Here is an 8573-nt window from a genome sequence, read left to right on the forward strand (position 1 = left end):
GTGTTGTGTTAAAGACTAGCCTGGGTTGAGAGAGACTGTATTTTTTTGAAAAATTCATTTTAACCATTAATCTGTGATTGAAATTTTAAAAAAAAAATCTAATAGTTAACCTAAAATAGTACTTAGCCAAGACTTAAGCTATGAAGAATACATGAAAATGCATGAATATCCAAAACAGTTGTAAGGTGGATGGATGGATAGATGTTTAATAGCTAAGTGAACACATACTGTAGGTATTGCTAACGTGAGATTTTGCTTCAACACAGATGACACATAGACCCACAAAACTCAGGGATTACGGAAAGGAACAGGAAGCTTGGCAGAACGGCACCATTTCAACAAATCTGGGAGAGGAGAGTCTGCCATTTTGATGCTAACATCTGTGAAATACAAATGCCAGAACATAGCAACAGCGACTACTTTAATATTCTTAGTAATGAATTACAGGGGAGTGGAGGAAATGACTTTGTGCCTCCTTTGGTATGTTCACATTTTGTTTCATCCATGGTCTTACAGTCCAGTAAAATTCCTTGAGGAATCAGATCATTTCACTTCTATCTTGTCTCAGCCTGTTTCCCAAACAGTTTGACTCCTCTATTCTGGATCAGCTCCAGATATGCCGGAATGGGAAGGAGCCCTCACTTGTTAAGTGATTGCTGTGGAGCCCGTTACTGCGATCACGGAGATGTAACTGTAGAATTAGCATCCATGCTAGGTTCCGCTCCAGAAGCCCAAGTCCACATTTTTGAGCCATACTGTGCTGGCTTGTATGGAATGTTCTGCCTGAAGGGACGCAGTTCTGCCAAATAGATTCATCATGACGGTTAAATGAGAAGAACCATTGTGGATAAGAGCCAAGATATTTGATCACAGCCAACTTGTCTCCATCAGGGTATGTAGGTCTGTTTTCAATTATTGAAATTGCTAACAGCTTTGTATACAAAATCAACATACATAAATCAGTCACAACATTAAAATCAATCACCTGTTTAATATCCTGTTGGTCCCACTTGTGCCACCAAAATTGACCAATTGAGGCATGGACTCCTCAAGACCTCTGAAGTTGTCCTGTGGTATCTCGCATAAAGGTATTATAAGCAGGTCGTTTAAATCCTGTAAGTTGCAAGGTGGGGCTTCCATAGATTGGACTTGTTTGCTCAGCACATCCCACAGATTCTCTGTCAGATTGAGATCTGGGGAATTTGGAGGCCAAGTCTATACATTGAACTCCTAAACCTCAAACCATTCCTGAACAATTTTTGCAGCACGGCTGGGCACATTATCCTGCACAAAGAGGCCACTGCTATCGGGTAATACCATTGCCATGAAGGGGTGTACTTAGTCTGCAAGAATGTTTAGGTAGGTGATATGTGTCAAAGTAACATCCACATGAATGCCAGGAACAAAGGTTTCCCAGCAGAACATTGCCCAAGGCATCACATTGCCTCCGCCGGCTTGCCTTCTTCCCATAGTGCAACCTGGTGCCATCACCTCCCCAGGTAAAAAATGCACACGCACCAGTTTGTTCATAGCATGTAACAGAAAACGTAGCTCATCAGACCAGGCCACCTTCTTCCATTGTTCCATTGCAATTTGTGCTACAGTAGCTCTCCTGTGGGCTTGGAACAGAAGGGCTAACCATCGCTGTCCATGCACACCAGTGAGCCTTGATACTGACCACTGCATACCGGGAACATCCCACTCATCACTTTTGGAGATGATCTGACTCAGTTGTCTAGCCATCACAGTTTAACCCTCGTCAAAGTCAGATTCTTACACTTGGTCATTCAAGAACTGACTGTTGACTTGTGTGTTATATAATGGCACCCTTGTCAGGTGCCATTGTAATGAGATAATCAGTGTTATTCACGTCACCTGTCAGTGGTTTTAATGTTACGGCTGATCGTTCAAACACACGCTTACAGTAATCTGCCTTCAGGGAAGCTTCAAAGGGGATAATCTGGTGAAGTTAAAAGTGGCAAAATGACCTGCAAGATAATAGGAAGCTGAGAGATATTTCCTTTGGAGCCCTTCTAATGCAGAAACTGTGCTGCACCTCCAACCGGATTCCAGTTTGCTCCATGGGGCCATTGAGAGGTCTGTCCTCACCAAAGAAACTGTCACAGTGCAGGTGTGAAAGTGCCCTTGATTGTCCCTGAAATACTCGTCATGAAGACTCATTTGTTCCATGAATTCCTCTACTAACCTGGTGCTTCTTTACATTCTTTGAATGTTCTTATGCTGTACTTCTGACCATTGAATAGTCTTATTAGGTTCTTAATTTTGCTTTAACTTTACATTAACTGCAGTTACTGCACCTTCATAATGCCTTTATAATGCTTTCTTGAACATTCATAAGCAGCATGTAAGTACACCTTAACATCCAAACACACCTTAACAGCTTTAATATACATTAATAACAGACATTAGGTAATAATAACAAACATTATAATCATATAATCGTATGATGTCTGTCCTGAGAAAGGAGCTACTTTATTTTTCACACCCCAGAGCTTTCTGGTAAGATGATTAGAGGTAATGTATTATAAGAAAACAGAGAACTAATTTATTCAAACACCCTATAACTCTGTTGTTGTGTGGTGGAAGTTTTTATTGCCTTGGGGTCAGATTACATGGGTTTGCATGTGAATGTGGTGGTTATGTGGGTACAGTTCTGGCTGTGAGTGTGTTTTGGGGGGGGGGTTGCCTATTCTCCCTGTGTTTATATAAATTTTCCTCCCGCAGTCCAACGACATAATTTCTGCAAAATGCCCTGTTATGTGGTGAACTCTCTATTCTAACCAGGATATTTTTATTGAGCCAACATCTGTGTCCAAAAATTCAGCAACCACTAACTATTCTCCACCCAAAACCAATAAATAACTACATTTTAAACAAAAAGAATGTAACTGATAACAGCATACTGCTATTGCACAATAAATTCATGAGTTTATCAGTATTTTTATGGATGGAAATGAAATAAGATGTACATTATATTATGTAATAAAAATTCCTAACTTGGAGTTCATTAAAATGTTGTCCATAATGTCAGAAAACATCATACGCTTATAAGTGTAGATAGCGTGGTACATTTTTGCTATGAGATTTGTGCCAGACAGCAAGGCGGACGGTTTGCACAATCCCCATGTCAACTCTGAGTGGATACAGTCTCACTGAAATAGTAGCTAACTGGGCGTTTTGCCGAACCGATGCTAAGGGCTCAGTGATGGGCCTGTACACCCTGCTAATGGAGCTGGTTCACACCTTGGTGTGATGCTGATGGAGTCCAGGCAGCTCATGGCTATATGCTGAAGCTGAGGTACATGCAGGCCAGATTTAAGGAAGCACAACCTTGACAAAAAAAGACAAGAAACTGTTCTTATTCTTATTCTGGCATATTTCCTGTTTCATCCATTTCTGTCATTTATTTTATTTATTTCATATTTTTAGAATTTATTTAGCCATATCATCTGTTTCAGCAATGCCTTCTATATATTTTCCAGTTTTGAATAAATTTGCTGTACTGACTTAGGAAAGGCAAATAAGTAATCTAGATATTCAGCTGTATGAAATGGTACTTTTCCCAAACCTTCTGACTGGATATGATCCTAATGTATTGCTAGGATCTTTAGGAGCTGGTTGGCTGACGGTGCCAAGAGTGGAAAGTAAGCAAGACCACATGGCATGCAGCCACTGTGCCGCACACCCCGGGACCCGACTCCCCGAGAGGATCAGACATGCACCAAATGATGCCGCTTTCAAACCCCCAAAAATGATTCTATTCCACAGTCCTTTCGATTGTCACTGCTAATTAATGCTGCTGCTTTTTCGTTTTTTTCTTTCAACTTTGACTCTTAATTTGTATCGTCTTTTATTTGCAGTTTTTAATTTTCCATTTCGTTATTCGTCTTACTTGCTTTTATTTTCTGTAAAGCACTTTAAATGGCCTCTGTGTTTGAAGACGTGCTATATAAATAAACTTGCCTTGCCTTACCTTCAAAATACTGTCTTTGCTATGCTGTTCACGCTCTTGGTCTGTTCCTTTGTCAGGATTTATTCACCGTGTTTGTTATCTCTGTAGATCTGGGAGCGGCTTAGTATGGGGGGGGGGGGGGGGGGGTAACAGTTGAAGGTAGCTGCCCCCGCTGGGGATTCTCTGGAGGGAGTTACACCACAGGCTGGAGGCCTTCCAATTCTCCTTGATTCAGACACTGTACGTTTGACTTTTCATACATACAGCAAAGTGCAGTATTATCCGTTATAAAATTCAAAAAAATATATTATTATGTATTTAACTTTATACTGAAAGGCTTGCAGAACGGTGAACAGAACAGTGTGACATCACTGACATGGGGAGGGGAGGAAGAAATAGGACATTGTTTTTGACAGCATAGTGCAGACCTGGGTGTCACAGATCCGAAAAAAGGATACATCCGTCCAATTTCTGTACCCACTTGTCCTATGCAAGGTTTCAGGGGTCCGGAGTCGATTCTGGAATGATCTATAAACAGAGATAAAGTGAAGCATTGGGCTCATCACCCAGCCCAGGACGTCCATGCCGCACCCCCACCCTGTCTTACATATGCATTAAATGCATTAAAAAATGTTACAGTTGCCTGGAGTTTTTTTCTCCATAGACCTTCTTATATTGTTCAGGAGACGTGGCAGGCAATGCAGCTGCTGGTGGCCACAGAGAAGATCTAAGGGGCACCATCCCGCGAGATGGATGAATTCAGGGCAACGCTGTACACCTTTAAATAAATCCTTGCGGACTTCTAGTCACAAGCAAGACAGCTCGGCGCTGAGCTGGAGGCTGCTGTCAGTTTGCGGCGATTCTGTGAAAGGGTCCGTCAACGGGAAGCCATGTTTTATGACAAGATCAGCATCTTGGCAGCTTCCCAAGAGCACAGGAGCATAATGGATTTATATTATTCTTTCAGGATTCTTCATTTGCTGAAGGCTGCAGACAGGATCTGGGGCAGAGTTCACTGCCGTGCTATTTGGAAAGAGACAGCATGGGCACTTTCCAGGAACGGTTCGGTGAATTTTCCGCAGCAAACATTTCCAGGACATCAGGCCTCATGCTTTTACTTCAGCTGAGGAATTCAGAGGTTGAAGCGTTAGGATGTCAGGCAGTTCGTGGAGGGAAGATTACAAGACTGATGAATTGCAAGCATCTGCCGCCGCGATAACCTCAGCTTAGAGGTTGGGTGGTGGGGGAAGCTGTTTCTCCAACACTTAGCGTGGATGCATCCTACTGCCGGTGTGTTTTATGTAACCCTGAGAAGAGGCTAGCAGGTTTGAGAGCAAATGCAGGCAGTCCAGCAGTCCAGGAGAAACAAAACAGACAGCGGAGCTTATGAGAGTAGGTGAGAAGGGAGCCAACTTGAAGCAAGAGACCACCATAAGCAATGAGGAGATCCCCAGGCAGCAGATTGTTAGGGGAGGGCTCTCTGCCAGACAACCTCTACTGGGAGCCCCCAGACCCCTTGCTCACTCATGGCCAACCTTCACAAAGGACCCTTCACTCTGCTCAGCAGTTCCAGCTCCCTCACTGGAGCAACTCCTGCTAGGAAACATCTACAGTCCTTGTAACAGAGGCACCAGAATCATTACTATATGACCAAGGCCAGGGGAAATTTTTGTTGGCACAGCTTGCTACTGTTGCAGATACCATAGGCACTTTCACACCAAAGTTCCGGAACCTGGTCCCGGTTTACAAGTCCCTGGGTCTCAACCTGGAACTTTCACAGCTCCTGGTGACTTTCGCGTGTCGCTCTCACACCACACAAGAGGAACTGCGACCTTTATGCTAAATCAGCACGGGAGATGCAAAAAGTTCATAGGATACACTTCACACATAATTTCATATAAAACTACACCGTCATGGCAAAACATCAGAGGACAAATCAGCTGTTTTGTTAGTTATTTGTTGCAATCTAAACAGGACGCAGCCTTTGTTCAAGATTCTTATTAAATCTGGCCAGCAGATCGGTTTTTTGTTTTCTACAGAATAAAAAATGATGTAATGTTACACTGTCAGCACCATTTTTTACCCCAAATTTTCAGATGCAGAAAAATGAGGATGCAAGCAAAAACATATGTTAATTGATGTGTTAAATGTAATTAAGAGTACAAAAATAATTCCATCTGCTCAGTTTTTGCTCTGATAATTGTATCTCTTTTCGCCACACTTCCGCTTCACTTCCAAGATAACGCTGGCGCTTGAGGTCCATCCGTCACCAAGCTGTCACTGTAAGCGCCTTGCCCGTCGTTTGTCCTCAAACGAAAAATACCTAGTCTGAAGTGGCTACTAAAAAAAAAGGTTCTGGAACTGCCTCCGAGGAACTAGGATCGGGCCAAGTTCCTGCAGTGTGAACACAATAAAAGTCCTGGGCGCCGGAAAAAGGCTCTGCTTCCAGAAAACACTTCCACCAATGTGAAAGTGTTTCATGACAATAGACACGTAACAGTTTGGGCATAACAGACAGAAAATAAATACCAGACACAAGACACACAACAGAGAGGAGTAAATGGAAGGTATGTGGTAAATACAGTAGTTTGCACCAACCAAAAAAGTGCAATACAAAAAACTGACACAGGCACAATACAGACAACATGCATTTATATATATAATACATAACACATGCAATGTGCAGTTATATTGTGGAAACAGAGTCAGAGGTCTGTGCTAAAGCAGTGCTGATGACAGGGTGGGGGGACATGAAGTCCAGAAGCCAGTAGCAGAGAGCAATGTCACTGGCCATCTCCATTAGTTTGAAGAATGTGAAGGGGCTGACAGAACCGAAAGCTGAGCTGAAGTCCATGAGCAGCACACATGCTCAGAGTGCTTGACTGATGACGTCTTCCACAGACCTGTTGGGGTGGCAGGCAAATTGAAGTGGGTCCAGTAGTGTGGAAGTGCAGGACCTGAGGTGTGATAGACTCACCTCGGTGCTTTTATTGTCACTGGCGTTAGGGCGACAGGTCGGCAATCATTAAGACAACTGGGACTGAAGGAGTTTGCGATTGGGAATACGGTAGCCATTTTTAGGCATTGCAGCACTTTGGACAGACAGAGAGGGTGGTTGCAGACCGCTGTGTACACAGGGGCCGGCTGGGCAGCACAGTGGCTGAGCACAGCAGGGGTCACATAGTCAGGATTGACAGCTTTCGGTTTGTTTAGTTTCATAAAGGCAGTTCATACCTCTTCCTCTGTGACAAGAAAAGGGTGGAGGGAGAGATGAGGACCCAGGAGGCAGCAGTGAACATGTGGTGTTAAACTGTGTGAAAGTCATTGAATTTTTTTTCAAAGGATTGGATTGTCTGACAACGTAGCTGAACACATTGTACATGGGGGGGGGTCAGCAGGCTAAGCATCTGTGATCAGAAGGTCACCTGTTTGAGCCCAGCCTCAGCAGAATGGTCACACTTCTGTGGGCCCTTGAGCAAGACCCTTAACACCCCCTGCCTGTGAGGTGGCTGCCCCTTTACTGTGACCCCCTGCCTGTAAGGTGGCTGCCCCTTTACTGTGACCCCCTGCATGGAGAACAAAAAGGGGCGAAGCAAGAAAAAAGTGACTCTATTCTATATAATCTTCTGCAAAAAATTTTGCACCCCCCCCCCCCCCAAGATAACAACGAACACTTACAAATGCCAGAAAAACACCACATTAACCAATGGGAATAAGGTTGAATTCAGAGCAGTAAAATATGAACAATCAACACTAACTATTTTTCAATCTAGGAATTGTAAGGCCACAGGCCCTGCAGGCCCCGTCGGTCTGAGCTCTGGCCAGCCTGCAATGTCCCACCCAGTGTCCTAAGGCAAAGGTCCACTGGCTCTGACAAGACTGGACCCAAATCACCCGATCACTACATCAAAAGGGACACCTCACCCCCACTGGGCGGCCAGAACCTCGCAGCCAAATTCCAGCGACAAGGCCTGACTGCGTCAAGACAAAGATGCATCCTACACTCGCTAAGTCATACTAACATAGGAGGCATTACCCCAGACATTAGGGACACATACACCCATGTTTGGTCTTGTTTGAATGGTCACAGTATGATGGGCACAGTACTCTCAACCTTAAAGCAGTATGTTCTCACATAAGAGAAATATAGAAAGTAAGAATAAATCCACCAAAGTGGAGGATCTTATTACCTGGTAGAACAAAGGAATTATCACATTCCTCCTAAAGCGATTCGATTGGTTGAGGGTCTGAGAATTGATAAGATCAGCAGTTCTCCAGGACACACACACACAAGATCAGAGCAGGCCCTAATATAATCAATCACAATATTTGGTACAGTCTGTCACTTGGTTTGGAAAACTTAAGGAAGAACTCCAGAGTAGCAAAGGGAGACACTCTGTAATCAGAGCTCCCACATAGTGCTGTATGAATCTACATCTGTAATCAGATATTTTCTGCAGTTACTGTGTGTCCACTCAGCTGAGGTATGGAATTGTACTATTGTTTATGATTAGATGGTATAGTTTAGGACCACATATTAGAATTACATTAATGTTATATTTGGTTAAATTGATGTAACTTGTATTAATTGTGAATAAAC

General features: G+C 43.4%; 1 long non-coding RNA gene across 1 annotated transcript; it reads right to left on the minus strand.

Annotated features, from left to right (window-relative positions):
* Positions 1–404: 404 nt before the first annotated feature.
* Positions 405–4078, minus strand: LOC111856413 (uncharacterized). Its single transcript, XR_002841135.2, has 2 exons — positions 3995–4078; positions 405–799 (listed from the first exon to the last, which is right to left on the minus strand). It is a non-coding gene; the product is annotated as an uncharacterized lncRNA (long non-coding RNA).
* Between the last annotated feature and the right edge of the window lie 4495 nt (positions 4079–8573).

This window comes from Paramormyrops kingsleyae, chromosome 8, assembly GCF_048594095.1.
Source record: "Paramormyrops kingsleyae isolate MSU_618 chromosome 8, PKINGS_0.4, whole genome shotgun sequence".
Taxonomy (NCBI): Eukaryota; Metazoa; Chordata; class Actinopteri; order Osteoglossiformes; family Mormyridae; genus Paramormyrops; species Paramormyrops kingsleyae.